We start from the raw sequence: 12,962 nt of genomic DNA on the forward strand, positions 1-12,962 counted from the left end.
CAGCATAGTTTGGTGTGGCTGAGATATAAGATGCAGAGGGATCTTAACTCACAGAACAAATGAAATGGAACATTTCCCCATAATCAATAGGAAGAAATCCTTGATACAGCTATGCATGTCCATACAATGATGCAATAAAACCTAGTTATTAAGAGCATATCTTTGATACCACACATTAAACTAGTTTTAATGTTCCCTTCATTAGAAGTTTTAAGTTTGGAGGACAGTGTGCTTATGTATGTTCCTGGCAGTATCCTTATGTTTTCACATCTATGTTGCAAGACCTAACCTTTATCCCAGGTGCTAGGCCCATGATTTTTAACTCTCCCCAAACTGCTTCTTCTACCATTATTGTACAATTGCCCCCAATCTGATGTTTTCTTTTGATCTTCATACTTCCTTCTCCTGCACATTTAAGCTCAATCAAATATAACTTTTCAATGCCTATAGCAACTCTTCAATTTTTTTCCATGCCTACTTGCAGCTCTCAGTTGGGTCCACATCATTTCTCATTTCAATGACTCTAATAGGTTTCTAACCAGTACCCATGATTTAAGTTTTCTCTTACTCATTTTGATGCATAGTGATGATATTTAGAAAAATCTTAAAATCACAGCTTTAATTATGTTAGTTCTCATTTCAATAGTTTCTCCTCATTGCCCATTACCTAAATAAAACTCATCACACTTTTAAGCCTGGCCTTCAAGTTCTTCCCTAATCTGACCTCAATATATCCATCTAGCCTCATATTCTACTACCTTGTTTATGCAGTCTATGTGATTGGCAAACAGAATTGGTTCAACATTACTCAAAATACTCTGCTCTCCACTCTGTGCCTCTAATCATATTTTTCCTCCACTTAGAATGTCTTTTCATTGTCATTGCTTTCTGAAATTCTACCATCTCTCAAGGATCAACTTAAATATCACCTCTAGATGACAAATTTACTAACTCTCCCAACCAAATCAAAATACTTCCTTGTTTATACTTTCACTATTGTCTGAAGTATATTTGTTATGGCATTTAAGATTTTTATTTATTATACATTTTATTTTATAATTATTAATATTTGTTATTTTTATGTTTATTTTATGCTTTTAATTGTTTTTTATTTGTTTACTGGTAACAAGACCTAGCATGTACCTGGAAACATAAACATTTAAAAATTGAGGTATGATCTACTCTTCCTTCTGCCACTATATTTATCTTTGTAAAACACAGATTTGAGTCCATGGCTTTGTTGGTTTAAAACTCATACACAAGCATTAAGCATGATTATGTAACCTAAATCCATGCACCATTTCTTTTGTTAATTAATGCATTAATCTATCAAATATTTGATGAATGAGAAAGGTATTAGGAACTTTAAGAAAAATAAATAGATTTTTTTAAGTAAAGTTTTATTTATTGACTGAACAAGAGATAAATATGGGTCAACATTCAATGTTTTCCATATATTTTATATACTTTATCCTGGAAAACTTATCTATTTGATGAATTTTCCCCAGTCTCCTTTCTACAGTTAATAACCAAAATGATGTTTCTTCATATGGTTCAATAATTCAAAGGAAAACAACACCTCAACTTTACTTAGACTTAAACTTAAAAAGTAACAGTACATTACTCTTTTGTATTTCCACCTCCAGCAAAGAGAAAATCAATGTCTCTGACTGAGAAAAAAAAAACAAACACTAAAATTATTTTTTAAATTTAAAAATGTTTTAAATATCAGATTTTAAAATGCAAAAATATAACTGAATCACTGTGCTGTACACCTGAAACTAAAAGAACACTGTAAATTTACTATACTTCAATAAAAACAAAACAAAGCTAAAATAAAATGTAAAAATATGCTCTAAAATCTGAACTTTATGCTTTCAAATAAAAGCATCTGTTAAGACACGTATTTGTTTTACAAAAAAATATGTTTAAATTAGGAATTCAACATAGAAATACCTGTCAACACAGGATATAGTGGTATTTTTTAAAGTGGTTATTATTCTCTGACTCATGTAAATCTTAGGTATAAATCCAAGTCTTTCTCATGAAATTCTACATTATTGTATTATTCTCCATCTAAATTAATAATAATAGAATAAATTTACCACATAACAAAAAAAAAACTTTCAATATATAGTCAACAAATTACCCAAAATGTAGATGTTACAGGTGAGAATGGGGAAAAAATTAAAATATGATACCATCCCTGGACAAAAAGAAAGTTTTTCTCAGACCTCTCCTACTGATTTCCACACCTACCTCTGTTAGACAGCTACCATCTTAGAGACCTCTGACTCCATTAGAGATCTAGACACCATCAGCTTTATTCTAAGTCAGCTGTCAAGTTAGTTAAAAAATTATTTAATAAATAAGCATCTCTATTTATTATTCCTTCTGGAGTACTTATGCTTTAAGAGACTTTGCTTGCTAAACTAAATAAATGTATCAAAAATGGTATATATAGGGAATGTACTAGAAAAAGATCCATTTTTGGAGCAGCTTTTCCCATGCATCAAAATCAAAATGGTATAGATGTACCTCAGGATGCAACGGCCACACCATCAAAGTATTTCTAATACCAAAGAAGAGTAATTTATAGTTAATGTATTTTAATATGGTAATCACCATGTTCATTTTAACACTTAGATTATTAAAAAAAGAGGTAGATAAGGTATTAGAATAGAAAGGAAAAAAGAATCAAAATTTTATAAAAGATAAGAAAGAAATTATGTCTAGTTCAATTTTGAATTAATATCAAACCATAATTCATTCATTAACATCCAACTAATCTACAACTTACTCTGTAGAAAAAACTAAACATTGGTAACCATATCCTATAAACAGTATAATGCAAAGTTTCTGGACTTTATGAAAAAATTAAATAATGCTTTTCATTGTTACTGGTACAAGTGCAGATCACTAGGAATTCTATAAACTTAAAATAGAATGCCTCTTTTTTTTTTTTTTTTTTTTTTTTTACGGTAAATGGGCCTCTCACTGTTGTGGCCTCTCCTGTTGTGGAGCACAGGCTCCGGACGTGCAGGCTCAGCGGCCATGGCTCACGGGCCCAGCTGCTCCGCAGCATGTGGGATCTTCGCGGACCGGGGCATGAACCCGTGTCCCCTGCATCGGCAGGCGGACTCTCAACCACTGTGCCACCAGGGAAGCCCAGAATGCCTTTTTAAAAATGAAATCTATGGCTTTAAAAGAGAATCCTTCAAATAGATTTTTTTTGTTCCCTTTGTTCAGTACTCAGCACACTTAAACAAAAACATTTGACTAAAAATAAGGTGATGTAGGCAGTAATGGCCCATCTATAATGTAAGACCCTATTTCCTGAAATAATTCTTAATTCTGCACAAAATACCTAGACATTAATTTACTGAAATTGAACTAACACTAGTAAATACCTTGGTGCTTCAATTTAAAGATAATAAATTTGCCCCTTTAATAAAAGCAAATATGGTTTTGTTTTATGGTGAAGACTCCACAGACATAATGAGGATAAAGATAAGAAAATGATTCTGTGGTTGTGGACAGGCAAAGTTAACTGAAAACATAGAAAATCAAGTCCAAATCTTGATAGTGTGAAGGGAGATGACCCAGTGTATGATGTAGGGAACTTAGTCTCCGAGGAAGAGAGAAATGAGTGGATTCCCTGATACTAGAACAGGTTAGCACTATGGGATAGCATTTAATATCAAACGATCCATCACCAATCTCCCACTGTCACCTTACCCAGTGAAAATAACTGAGCTATATGGAGCCTAAGAGATAAAGAAAGAATGAGAAAAGTGGAAATCGGAGAAAGACACAGAGAAAGAGTGAAAAACTACCCTCCATGGGAATGAATAGAATTACCAAGCTACAGAGGCAAGGCCAGATCCGCTCTGCACACCTGACATCAGCAGGTGCTCAATGTAAGCCTGAAGAAATGCCCCCAGGGATGCAAGTGTGAAGGAGAGGGTAATATGCCATACTTCTTTTGCTTTCTCATGGATTGGCCATCCCTCTATTAACTGAGAAAGTAGCTTGTGTGTTAGATGTGTTTCCTGAAAATCAACAATGAAAACATGTAAAATAGTAAAATTACCATCAGGGAGAATTTGGACTGTACCTCCTGGTTGCTTTTCCTGTGGAAAATCTTATGAACAAAGAAATGGGGGACTACTGCATTTCTCACCTAGGTCAAAAATCATATGCTTCCGTCTTATCCATGACAGGAACTTAAAATAGCAGATGTATCCACCCAGTTTTTATTAGGACTATGTTGTAACCTTTGAAAACAGGCGTTTTCCTACTTTAAAACTGTCCCAGAGAAAGATGCTTCTAGATCTACAGCAGAAAAGTTCTTTCTCCCAATCTTTCAGAATTCATACCCTGAAAAGCATACAGTGAAGAAGATCTTTCTTCTCTATAAACAAGTCTCTCAAGGAGCTCATCCTTTGCCTTGATTTTTCTTCAGTGCAGACAAGGTTTTCATAGACAACATTCAAATCATCCCCTGAGCCTTCAGTACTCTATGCTGAGTTTTCTGAGTATTTTAACATTTTGATTAAATGCTTACATATTTTCCAATCACTTTAATGATTAAACAAAACTCTGTGAAAAAAATTGCAATCACTTAATTTATTACTTATCTATAATAAATTGACTCAAATTTGATTTCTTTGTTTCAAATGTATCCAGGCAATTTGTTTCCACAATTACTAAATTAAAAAAAGTAAACATTTTCTTATCAAAATGTCAATATATATATATTTTTTTCAATTATGCTTCAAAAATACATCCAGGAGTACATTTGCAAATAGGATGCTTAGCTACTCATTTTATTAATTTTGCCATTTTGAGTTTGGCAAGCCAGTTTTTCAAAGCACTTGTGTGTGAAAAAAGGGCTTATTTTTGTGCTTTTCTTATATAATAAGTTTCAGCTGATGAGTTATTTCATGCAAATAATTAAATACCAAATTACAATATGTGGTGAGTAGAAAATTACTAATAGAATATGCCTATCAAATCTGAGGAATATTAAAATGTGCATATGGGTTCAGTTCAGTTAACAGAAAAATTGGATTCCAATCATTTACTCTTGATAGCAATTTTGCCCTCTGTTCTTAGGTTCACCTGATATAACATTACAAGACAAGCTATATTTGCAAAATACCACCTGGGATCATGCCTTGCACAAAATCCATTATTTTCTCAATAGTTTTATGCATGTTTTGTACATTATTTGAAAAGTCTTCAGGAACACAGTTGACATGTAACCAAGGGATTCTGTTTTTGCAACTTTTCAATAAAAAGTGGCACAGCTAAAAATCAGAATATAAGAAGGTTTCTATGGAGAAATATATCAAAGTAGCTGATTAAAAATGGAACGACTTTTTACCCTTCATAAATTCTCATCTAATTTCTATGAAAGTTGAAATACTAATTAACATAAAAATTGTTTAAGGGCAGTTAAAAAACAATATTTTCACATTAATCCTTCTATTTAAATAAAGGCTTTTTCACACTTGCTACTCAGGCTATTATGTACTTTCATTAATTTCATTTCTTGTCAGAAAAAAAGATTGTAGCTTTACTAATGGTAATACAGGGCCTGAAAACATTACCAATGCTATATAAATAGATGTACACTGGGAAGAAAACAATTTTTAGGTATTGTTATTGTATGTTATAATAATGACACCTCGCACAAAATGTCATTCATATTTTTTAGCAAATATGATCTTCATTATATTTATTTAGTCTTACTCTATCCTAAACTATAGAAACAATATTCCATGGGTATCTTCAAAAATGCATATTATTTAGTCACAAAGGGAGCTGTATATGAGAGAAGTGAGAGAGTAGACTAATTCTATCAATTTATCGTAAAAGAAATCATTACTGTCTTCCATACAATGAATTAATGTTGTCACTTTTGTACACATATAAATTAAGTGACATAATTATATAAGCTAATACTCAGTAGGTACTTTTTAAAAGGTTTTAGCCATATTATCTCTTTTAATATCAAAACAATCCTATGATGTAAGTACTACTATATTTTTTCCATTTCACAGATAAAGAGATTGAGGCCCAGAATTTCAATTTCTTTGAAACTTTTAAAAGGAAAATCTAAAACTACTTGTAAATTTTTCGTATTAATCAAGAATAGCATAGTATCTTATCCTCAGTGGATACTCAATAACTAAACATTGCTATGTCTTCTAAGAATGTTCCACAGGACCCTGGTTTGAGGAATACTAATAAGTATTGCATGAAAATTATTGCAGCATCCAATATATTTGGAAAGTTTTAGTCAAAATTAAAAATGGTTTCTTTTATGTAGGACTCCTGAGAACCCAAAGTATGACAATGTATTAAGAAGAGTATGATTTGCTCTATTTTTCAAAATTGTAAAATTAGAGAACCTTCCTTTTTCAGGCCTTCTCTCTTGAAGAACGAGCATTTGGTAAAACATTTTCAGGACATTGTTTTAAATTTTTGTATATTCTAGTGATTACTTATATGTTCTTTGAAAGTGTTAGGTCTTGGTAAACAACGTGTCATTTAAATTTGCAGTCTTTGTTCCTGATTCTTTGCCTTATGAGGGAAGAAAATTGATCATAAACCTACAGATTTCCATAATAAATGAAAAATGGTCACTGCTCATGTCTAATATTTGGTGTGTTTTAGTCAGGCATTTTAGTTGTAAGCCACAGAAACAGATTCAAGTTGATTTCGGCAGAAAAGGAATGTACTGAAAAGATATTAGTAGCTCAGACAATCACTGGAGAACTGGAGAACCAGGCTCAGAAACAGCGTAAGATGATGCTTAAGATAATGCCATAGAACTGCTGCCATGGAACCAGTTCCAGTGCAGGACCATTGCTTAGACTAGCGTTACTGCTGTGCGACAGTGACAGCTGACAATGGGTGCTACAACTGATACTGCTGTTACTCTTGCCCCAGAAACTCAATAATGTTTTTACAGACTCTACCATCAGGAGGAAATTTCTAGTTTCCTCTTGTTTGTTCCTAGTTTCTGAATCAAACTCTGGGGTAGATCCATTTGATTGGTGGATCCATGGACACGTACATATAACCTAGCTGAAGGGAGGCTGGAAAAGAAAGTATTTGACAATTTTATATTCCAGCCTCCCATCAAAACTCATAATGTGAGGAATTCCTCGATCCCTAGGAAGGAGTTCAGGTTCTAAGTAGTTAAAATGGATTAGAAATATTCACCATCTGGAGGCACAAATCTTCTGTGTAAATTGAGCTCTAATGGCTATGGCTTGCTCTCACCTCTAGCCCTCCACTTTCTAATTTGTTGAAGCTATGGAATTCTACAAAGATCTCTTCTCTTTAATTCACATATATAGCATTTGTATGCTTATCAGGCATGCCTGAGTCCTGTAACGGGAGCTTGAAGCTCCTAACATGGTGCTTAAGTTAAAGATATTTTTGTCTAAACATATTATTGTAAACTAAAACTATAATCAAGTGATAAGCCTCTGAAAATTTATCTTCTAGTTTATCTGCTTTGGGAAAACATAATCTATTTTCTACTCTCATCTCCTACCCCAAGGTAGAGATCAATGATTAATTGAAGCTTATGTCCAAACATCCAAAACTGGAGAAGAAACTCAATGGAGTAATTCTTGGCCGTAGGAACTAGAGATTCCACATGTGGAATTTACTGCCCCTTTAGTCTGAGCACCATGTCTCTAAAAATTTCGGCAGAATTGTTGAAACTGTCTGACTGAAGAACCCAATCAGAATAACAGTCATAGAACATGTCATACTATAATCCACTATTAAAATCTATTTTGTGATGAGAGTCAATATTTGACAGGGAATATGCATTTTAAAAAGTATTTTGTTCAAAGAATGACTGACTATGGATTGGTGACTGTTAGTCTCTGTTGAGGAGAGAAAACAAAGATGTTAATCATTCCCAAGAATATAGCCAAGATCACATCTAATGACAATCTCTCCATATGCATTCTAGTGCCTTACCATTCTGGGTAGTTTCCAAACAGATGCTACCCAGGGATAAATATTTGGTGGTATATTGGGTACAGCATTTAGACTTATTAGTCTCCATCAGGTTAAGCAGGAAAACAACAGGTGTGTGTTAATGTGATTTTTCTTACCTATCAAATGTCTCAAGTGTCAGGCACAGCCTTCAAGAAAGTGAGGTGGTACTCCAGGGACAATTATATTTACAACCCATTCATGAGATACCAAAGTATCCAATATGATACTCAATTAGTCTATATTACTTTATGCCATAGTTTTCAAAAAGAATTTTTTTCTATAAGATAATACAATCTACCATCCCCTATCTCTATCTTTTTAGACTCTATGGGTCCCAATTATAGAGGACATTATAGTGTGTCATTGCAGCACACACACCTACACATACACTCCCTAGATTTTGGTGGCTACCTTCTTTATTGTGAGATTATAACATGAGCTCCCATTATTTTGATTCAGAACCTCTCCCTGCAGGGAACTTCTTTCTACACAAAAGTGAAAGTGGCCCTCAATTTTACATGCTCTTCACCAAAAGTTGCCTGTGCTAGAGACTATATTTCCTATAGTCTGTAGGTGGATCATTACCTTGTGCCTGAACTGCAGGAAACAGTCCATTCAGTTAAATCTAGCTTCCTCACCTCATATAGAAATAGAAAGATAGGGATGGGACAGACTGTCCTGTTTATTTAAACCATCTTCCTTTACTCTCCTTGAGGGCAGTACCCGAGAAGTACAGTTATATAGGAAATGTTTTACTGAAGCCATGGGGAAATTTTTTATTAAAGTATAATGGGGAAATTTTTTATTTTTTAACATCTTTACTAGAGTATAATTGCTTTACAATGGTGTGTTAGTTTCTGCTTTATAACAAAGTGAATCAGCTATACATATACATATATTCCCATATCTCTTGCGACTCCCTCCCTCCCACCCTCCCTATCCCACCCCTCTAGGTGGTCACAAAGCACCGAGCTGATCTCCCTGTGCTATGCGGCTGCTTCCCACTAGCTATCTACCTTACGTTTGGTAGTGTATATATGTCCATGCCACTCTCTCACTTTGTCTCAGCTTACCCTTCCCCCTCCCCGTGTCCTCAAGTTCATTCTCTAGTAGGTCTGTGTCGTTACTCCCATACTGCTCCTAGGTTCTTCATGACCATTTTTTTTTTTTTTTTAGATTCCATATATATGTGTTAGCATATGGTATATAACGGAAAATTTAAAGCTGTTCTTAAAATAAAACTTTTCTTAATCCAAAAACAGTCACTTAGAAAATCAAGCCCTTCACAATTTCCCTTTAAATCTCTTTATTATCTTCCACACGTTCCCACTACCAATTGGGTTTCTTTTATAGGCTCCTTAGCACCCTGAAAAGCAACACCTTTAGAAAATTTCTCTCTACAATTCTCTAGTCATCTGTTTAGAAATATCTGCAACAGAAAATGGTTTTGCTGCCTGGATTCTTTCCCTTCCTTCTTTAGTTCATTTCCTCAATCTGAGTAGCTTAAATTCTAATTAACACACACAAAGACTTCATCATAAGAACAAGATAAATATTGGGAAGGGACCAGGTGCTGAATGGTATGTTCCTTTAGATAGGATCTCCTCTCTTAGTCTCCTCTCCAGTTTAATTTGAAGACTTGAGCTTTTATTAGCTGATACCCCTTTTGTGTTCAGCATGTTCACAGTATTATAAGGAAATATATAAATTATTAGGAGAGAACAATATAACTTAAAATGAAAAAGATATTTTCTAAAAATCATCTATTCTGAAATGCCCTTTGCCATTCCACAAACAAAGTCACAATGTTATGTAGAGTCAAGTTTAAATTATTTCCTCTTCCCCCTTAAGGCTGACAGAATGAGAAGGACATTTTATGGGACACCTGTAACTGCTCTTCCCTTTGAAATTAGCCAGAACTGGAGATGTTCTCCCTCTGTCATCTTTCCTGGAAATATCATCAGTTTTGTTTTTTAAAGCAGTAAGCTGAAAATTGCTCATACAGAACCAAAGACCAGTACTGACAACAAATGCCCAATGAGGAAGAAATAATGATTTTTTTGCATCAGTGAAGAAAAATGATTATGTCTATAGGTAATGATTTTTTTAAACATCTTTATTGGAGGATAATTGCTTTACAATGGTGTGTTAGTATCTGCTCTATAACAAAGTGAATCAGCTATACATATACATTATCCCCATATCTCTTTTCTCTTGCATCTCCCTCCCATCCTCCCTATCCCATCCCTCTAAGTGGTCACAAAGCACTGAGCTGATCTCCCTGTGCTATGCAGCTGCTTCCCACTAGCTATCATTTTACATTTGGTAGTGTATATATGTCAATGCTACTGTCTCACTTCATCCCAGCTGCCTGGATTCCCCTCCCCATGTCCTCAAGTACATGCTCTACATCTGCATCTTTATTCCTGTCCTGCCCCTAGGTTCTTCAGAACCTTTTTTTTTTTCTTTTTAGATTCCATATATATGTGTTTGCATACAGTATTTGTTTTTCTCTTTCTGACTTATTATCAAAATGTTCCATTAACTTGGTCTCAGGGAAAATTATTGCACACATACTATCTCTGTGTTCAAAGTCATTAAAACATCTAAAAAGATTATTTCTCAAAACAACTTGTTTAATTATTGATAAAGTAATTAACTAAAATAAACAATTTCAAATTTATTCTCTCATGTCTTGTTTACATAAGATTTATTATTGTTTAATTTCCTTGTCATTGCAAAGCTACAACTGAAAAATACGGCGAAAGCATGGGACAAATTTTCAACTTTTTTCCAAATTTAATACAAGGAGAAAATATGGATTTTAAAAACAAATGAAGGGGGGACCTTCAAGATGGCAGAGGAGTAAGACATGGAGATCACCTTCCTCCCCACAAATGCATCAAATATACAGCTACATGTGGAACAACTCCTGCAGAACACCTACTGAACACTGGCAGAAGACCTCAGACTTTCCAAAAGGCAAGAAACTCCCCACATACCTGGGTAGGGCAAAAGAAAAAAGAAAAAACAGAGACAAAAGAATAGGGATGGGACTTGCACCAGTGGGAGGGAGCAGTGAAGGAGGAAAAGTTTCCATACACTGGGAAGCCCCTTCACTGGTGAAGACACGGAGTGGGTGGGGGAAAGCTTCAGAGCCACGGAGGAGAGCACAGCAACAGGGGTGCAGGGGGCAAAGCTGAGAGATTCCCGCACAGAGAATCCATGCCGACCAGCACTCACCAGCTTGAGAGGCTTTTCTGCTCACCCACCAGGATGGGTCGGGGCTGGGAGCTGAGGCTCAGGCTTCGGAAGTCAGACTCCAAGGAGAAGACTGGAGTTGGCTGCATGAAGACAGCCTGACAGGGTTAGTGCACCACAGCTAGCCGGAGGGACTCCAGGAAAAAGCCTGGACCTGCCTAAGAGGCAAGAGACCATTGTTTCAGGGTGCACGAGGAGAGGGGATTCCTTCCTCGTCTGCCCACAGAAGGCAGAGCACCACTTAAACAAGCTCCAGAGATGGGCGTGAGCCACTGCTATCGGCTCAGATCACAGACATGAGCATAAAACTCTAGCGCTGCTGCTGCAGCCACCAAGACGCATACGTGCAAGCACAGGTCACTATCCACACACCCCAGGAGCCTGGGCAGCCCACCACTGCCAGGGTCCCGTGATCCAGGGACAACTTCTCTGGGAGAACACATGGCGTGCCTCAGGCTGTTGCAATGTCATGCTGGCCTCTGCTACCGCAGGCTTGCCCCACATTCCGTACCCCTCCCCCCACCCCCGGCTTGAGTGAGTCAGAGACCCCGAATCAGCTGCTGCTTTAACCCCGTCCTGTCTGGGCAGTAACAGAGGTCTGAGGGTGACCTACACACAGAGATGGGGCCAAATCCAAAGCTGAACCCCAGGAGCTGTGCCAACAAAGAAGAGAAAGGGAAATCTCTCCCAGCAGCCTCAGGAGCAGCGGATTAAATCTCCACAATCAACTTGATGTACCCTGCATCTGTGGAATCCTGCATTTGTGGAATACCTGAATAGAAAATGAATCATCCCAAAACTGAGGTGGTGGACATTGTGAGCAACTGTAGTCTTGGGGTTTTCTGTCTGTGACTGACTTGTTTCTGATCTTTATGTTTATCTTAGTATAGTTTTTAGTGCTTGTTATCATTGGTGGGTTTGTTTACTAGTTTGGTTGTTCTCTTCTATTTTCTATTATTATTACTTTTTTATTTTAATAGTTTTAAAAATGTATTTGTTATAATAATTTTTTAAATTTTTAAAAATTTATTATTATCATTTTCTTTCTTTTTTTCTCTCTTTGTTTCTAGGCCTTGTGGCTGACAGTGTCCTGATGCTCCAGCCTGGTGTCAGGCCTGAGCCTCTGAATACGGAGAGCAAAGTTCAGGACATTGGACCACTGGAGACCTCCCGGCCCAAGTAATATCATCGGTGAGAGCTCTCCCAGAAATCTCCATCTCAACACTAAGACCCAGCTCCACTCAATGGCCAGCAAGATCCAGTGCTGGATGCCCCATGCCAAACAACCAGCAAGCCAGGAACAGAACACCACTCATTAGCAAAGACGCTGCCTAAAAACATACTAAGTTCACAGACACCCAAAAACACACCACAGGATGAAGCCCTGCCCACCAGAAAGCAAGATCCAGCCTCAGCCACCAGTACCTAAGCACAAGTCCAGTTCCACCAGGAAGCCAGTCCAGTTCCACTACATAAGCCACTGAAACAACCTTACCCACTGGGGGCAGACACTAAAAATAACAGGTACTGTGAACCTCAAGTCTGAGAAAAGGAGACCCCAAAACAGTAAGCTAAACAAAATGAGAAGACAGAGAAATACGCAGCAGATGAAGGAACAAGGTAAAAAGCCACCAGACCAAACAAATGAAGAGGAAATAGGCAGCCTACCA

At 36.3% G+C, this 12,962-nt stretch overlaps 1 long non-coding RNA gene across 1 annotated transcript in view; it reads right to left on the reverse strand.

Annotated features, from left to right (window-relative positions):
- LOC132518139 (uncharacterized) overlaps window positions 1-11,605 on the reverse strand; it is a 49,513-nt gene extending 37,908 nt beyond the window's left edge. The window contains exon 1 of the long non-coding RNA XR_009539866.1: window positions 11,275-11,605. This is a non-coding gene — a long non-coding RNA (uncharacterized LOC132518139). The remainder of the gene's footprint in view (window positions 1-11,274) is intronic.
- Between the last annotated feature and the right edge of the window lie 1,357 nt (window positions 11,606-12,962).

This window comes from Lagenorhynchus albirostris, chromosome 3 (assembly GCF_949774975.1).
Source record: "Lagenorhynchus albirostris chromosome 3, mLagAlb1.1, whole genome shotgun sequence".
Classification (NCBI taxonomy): Eukaryota; Metazoa; Chordata; class Mammalia; order Artiodactyla; family Delphinidae; genus Lagenorhynchus; species Lagenorhynchus albirostris.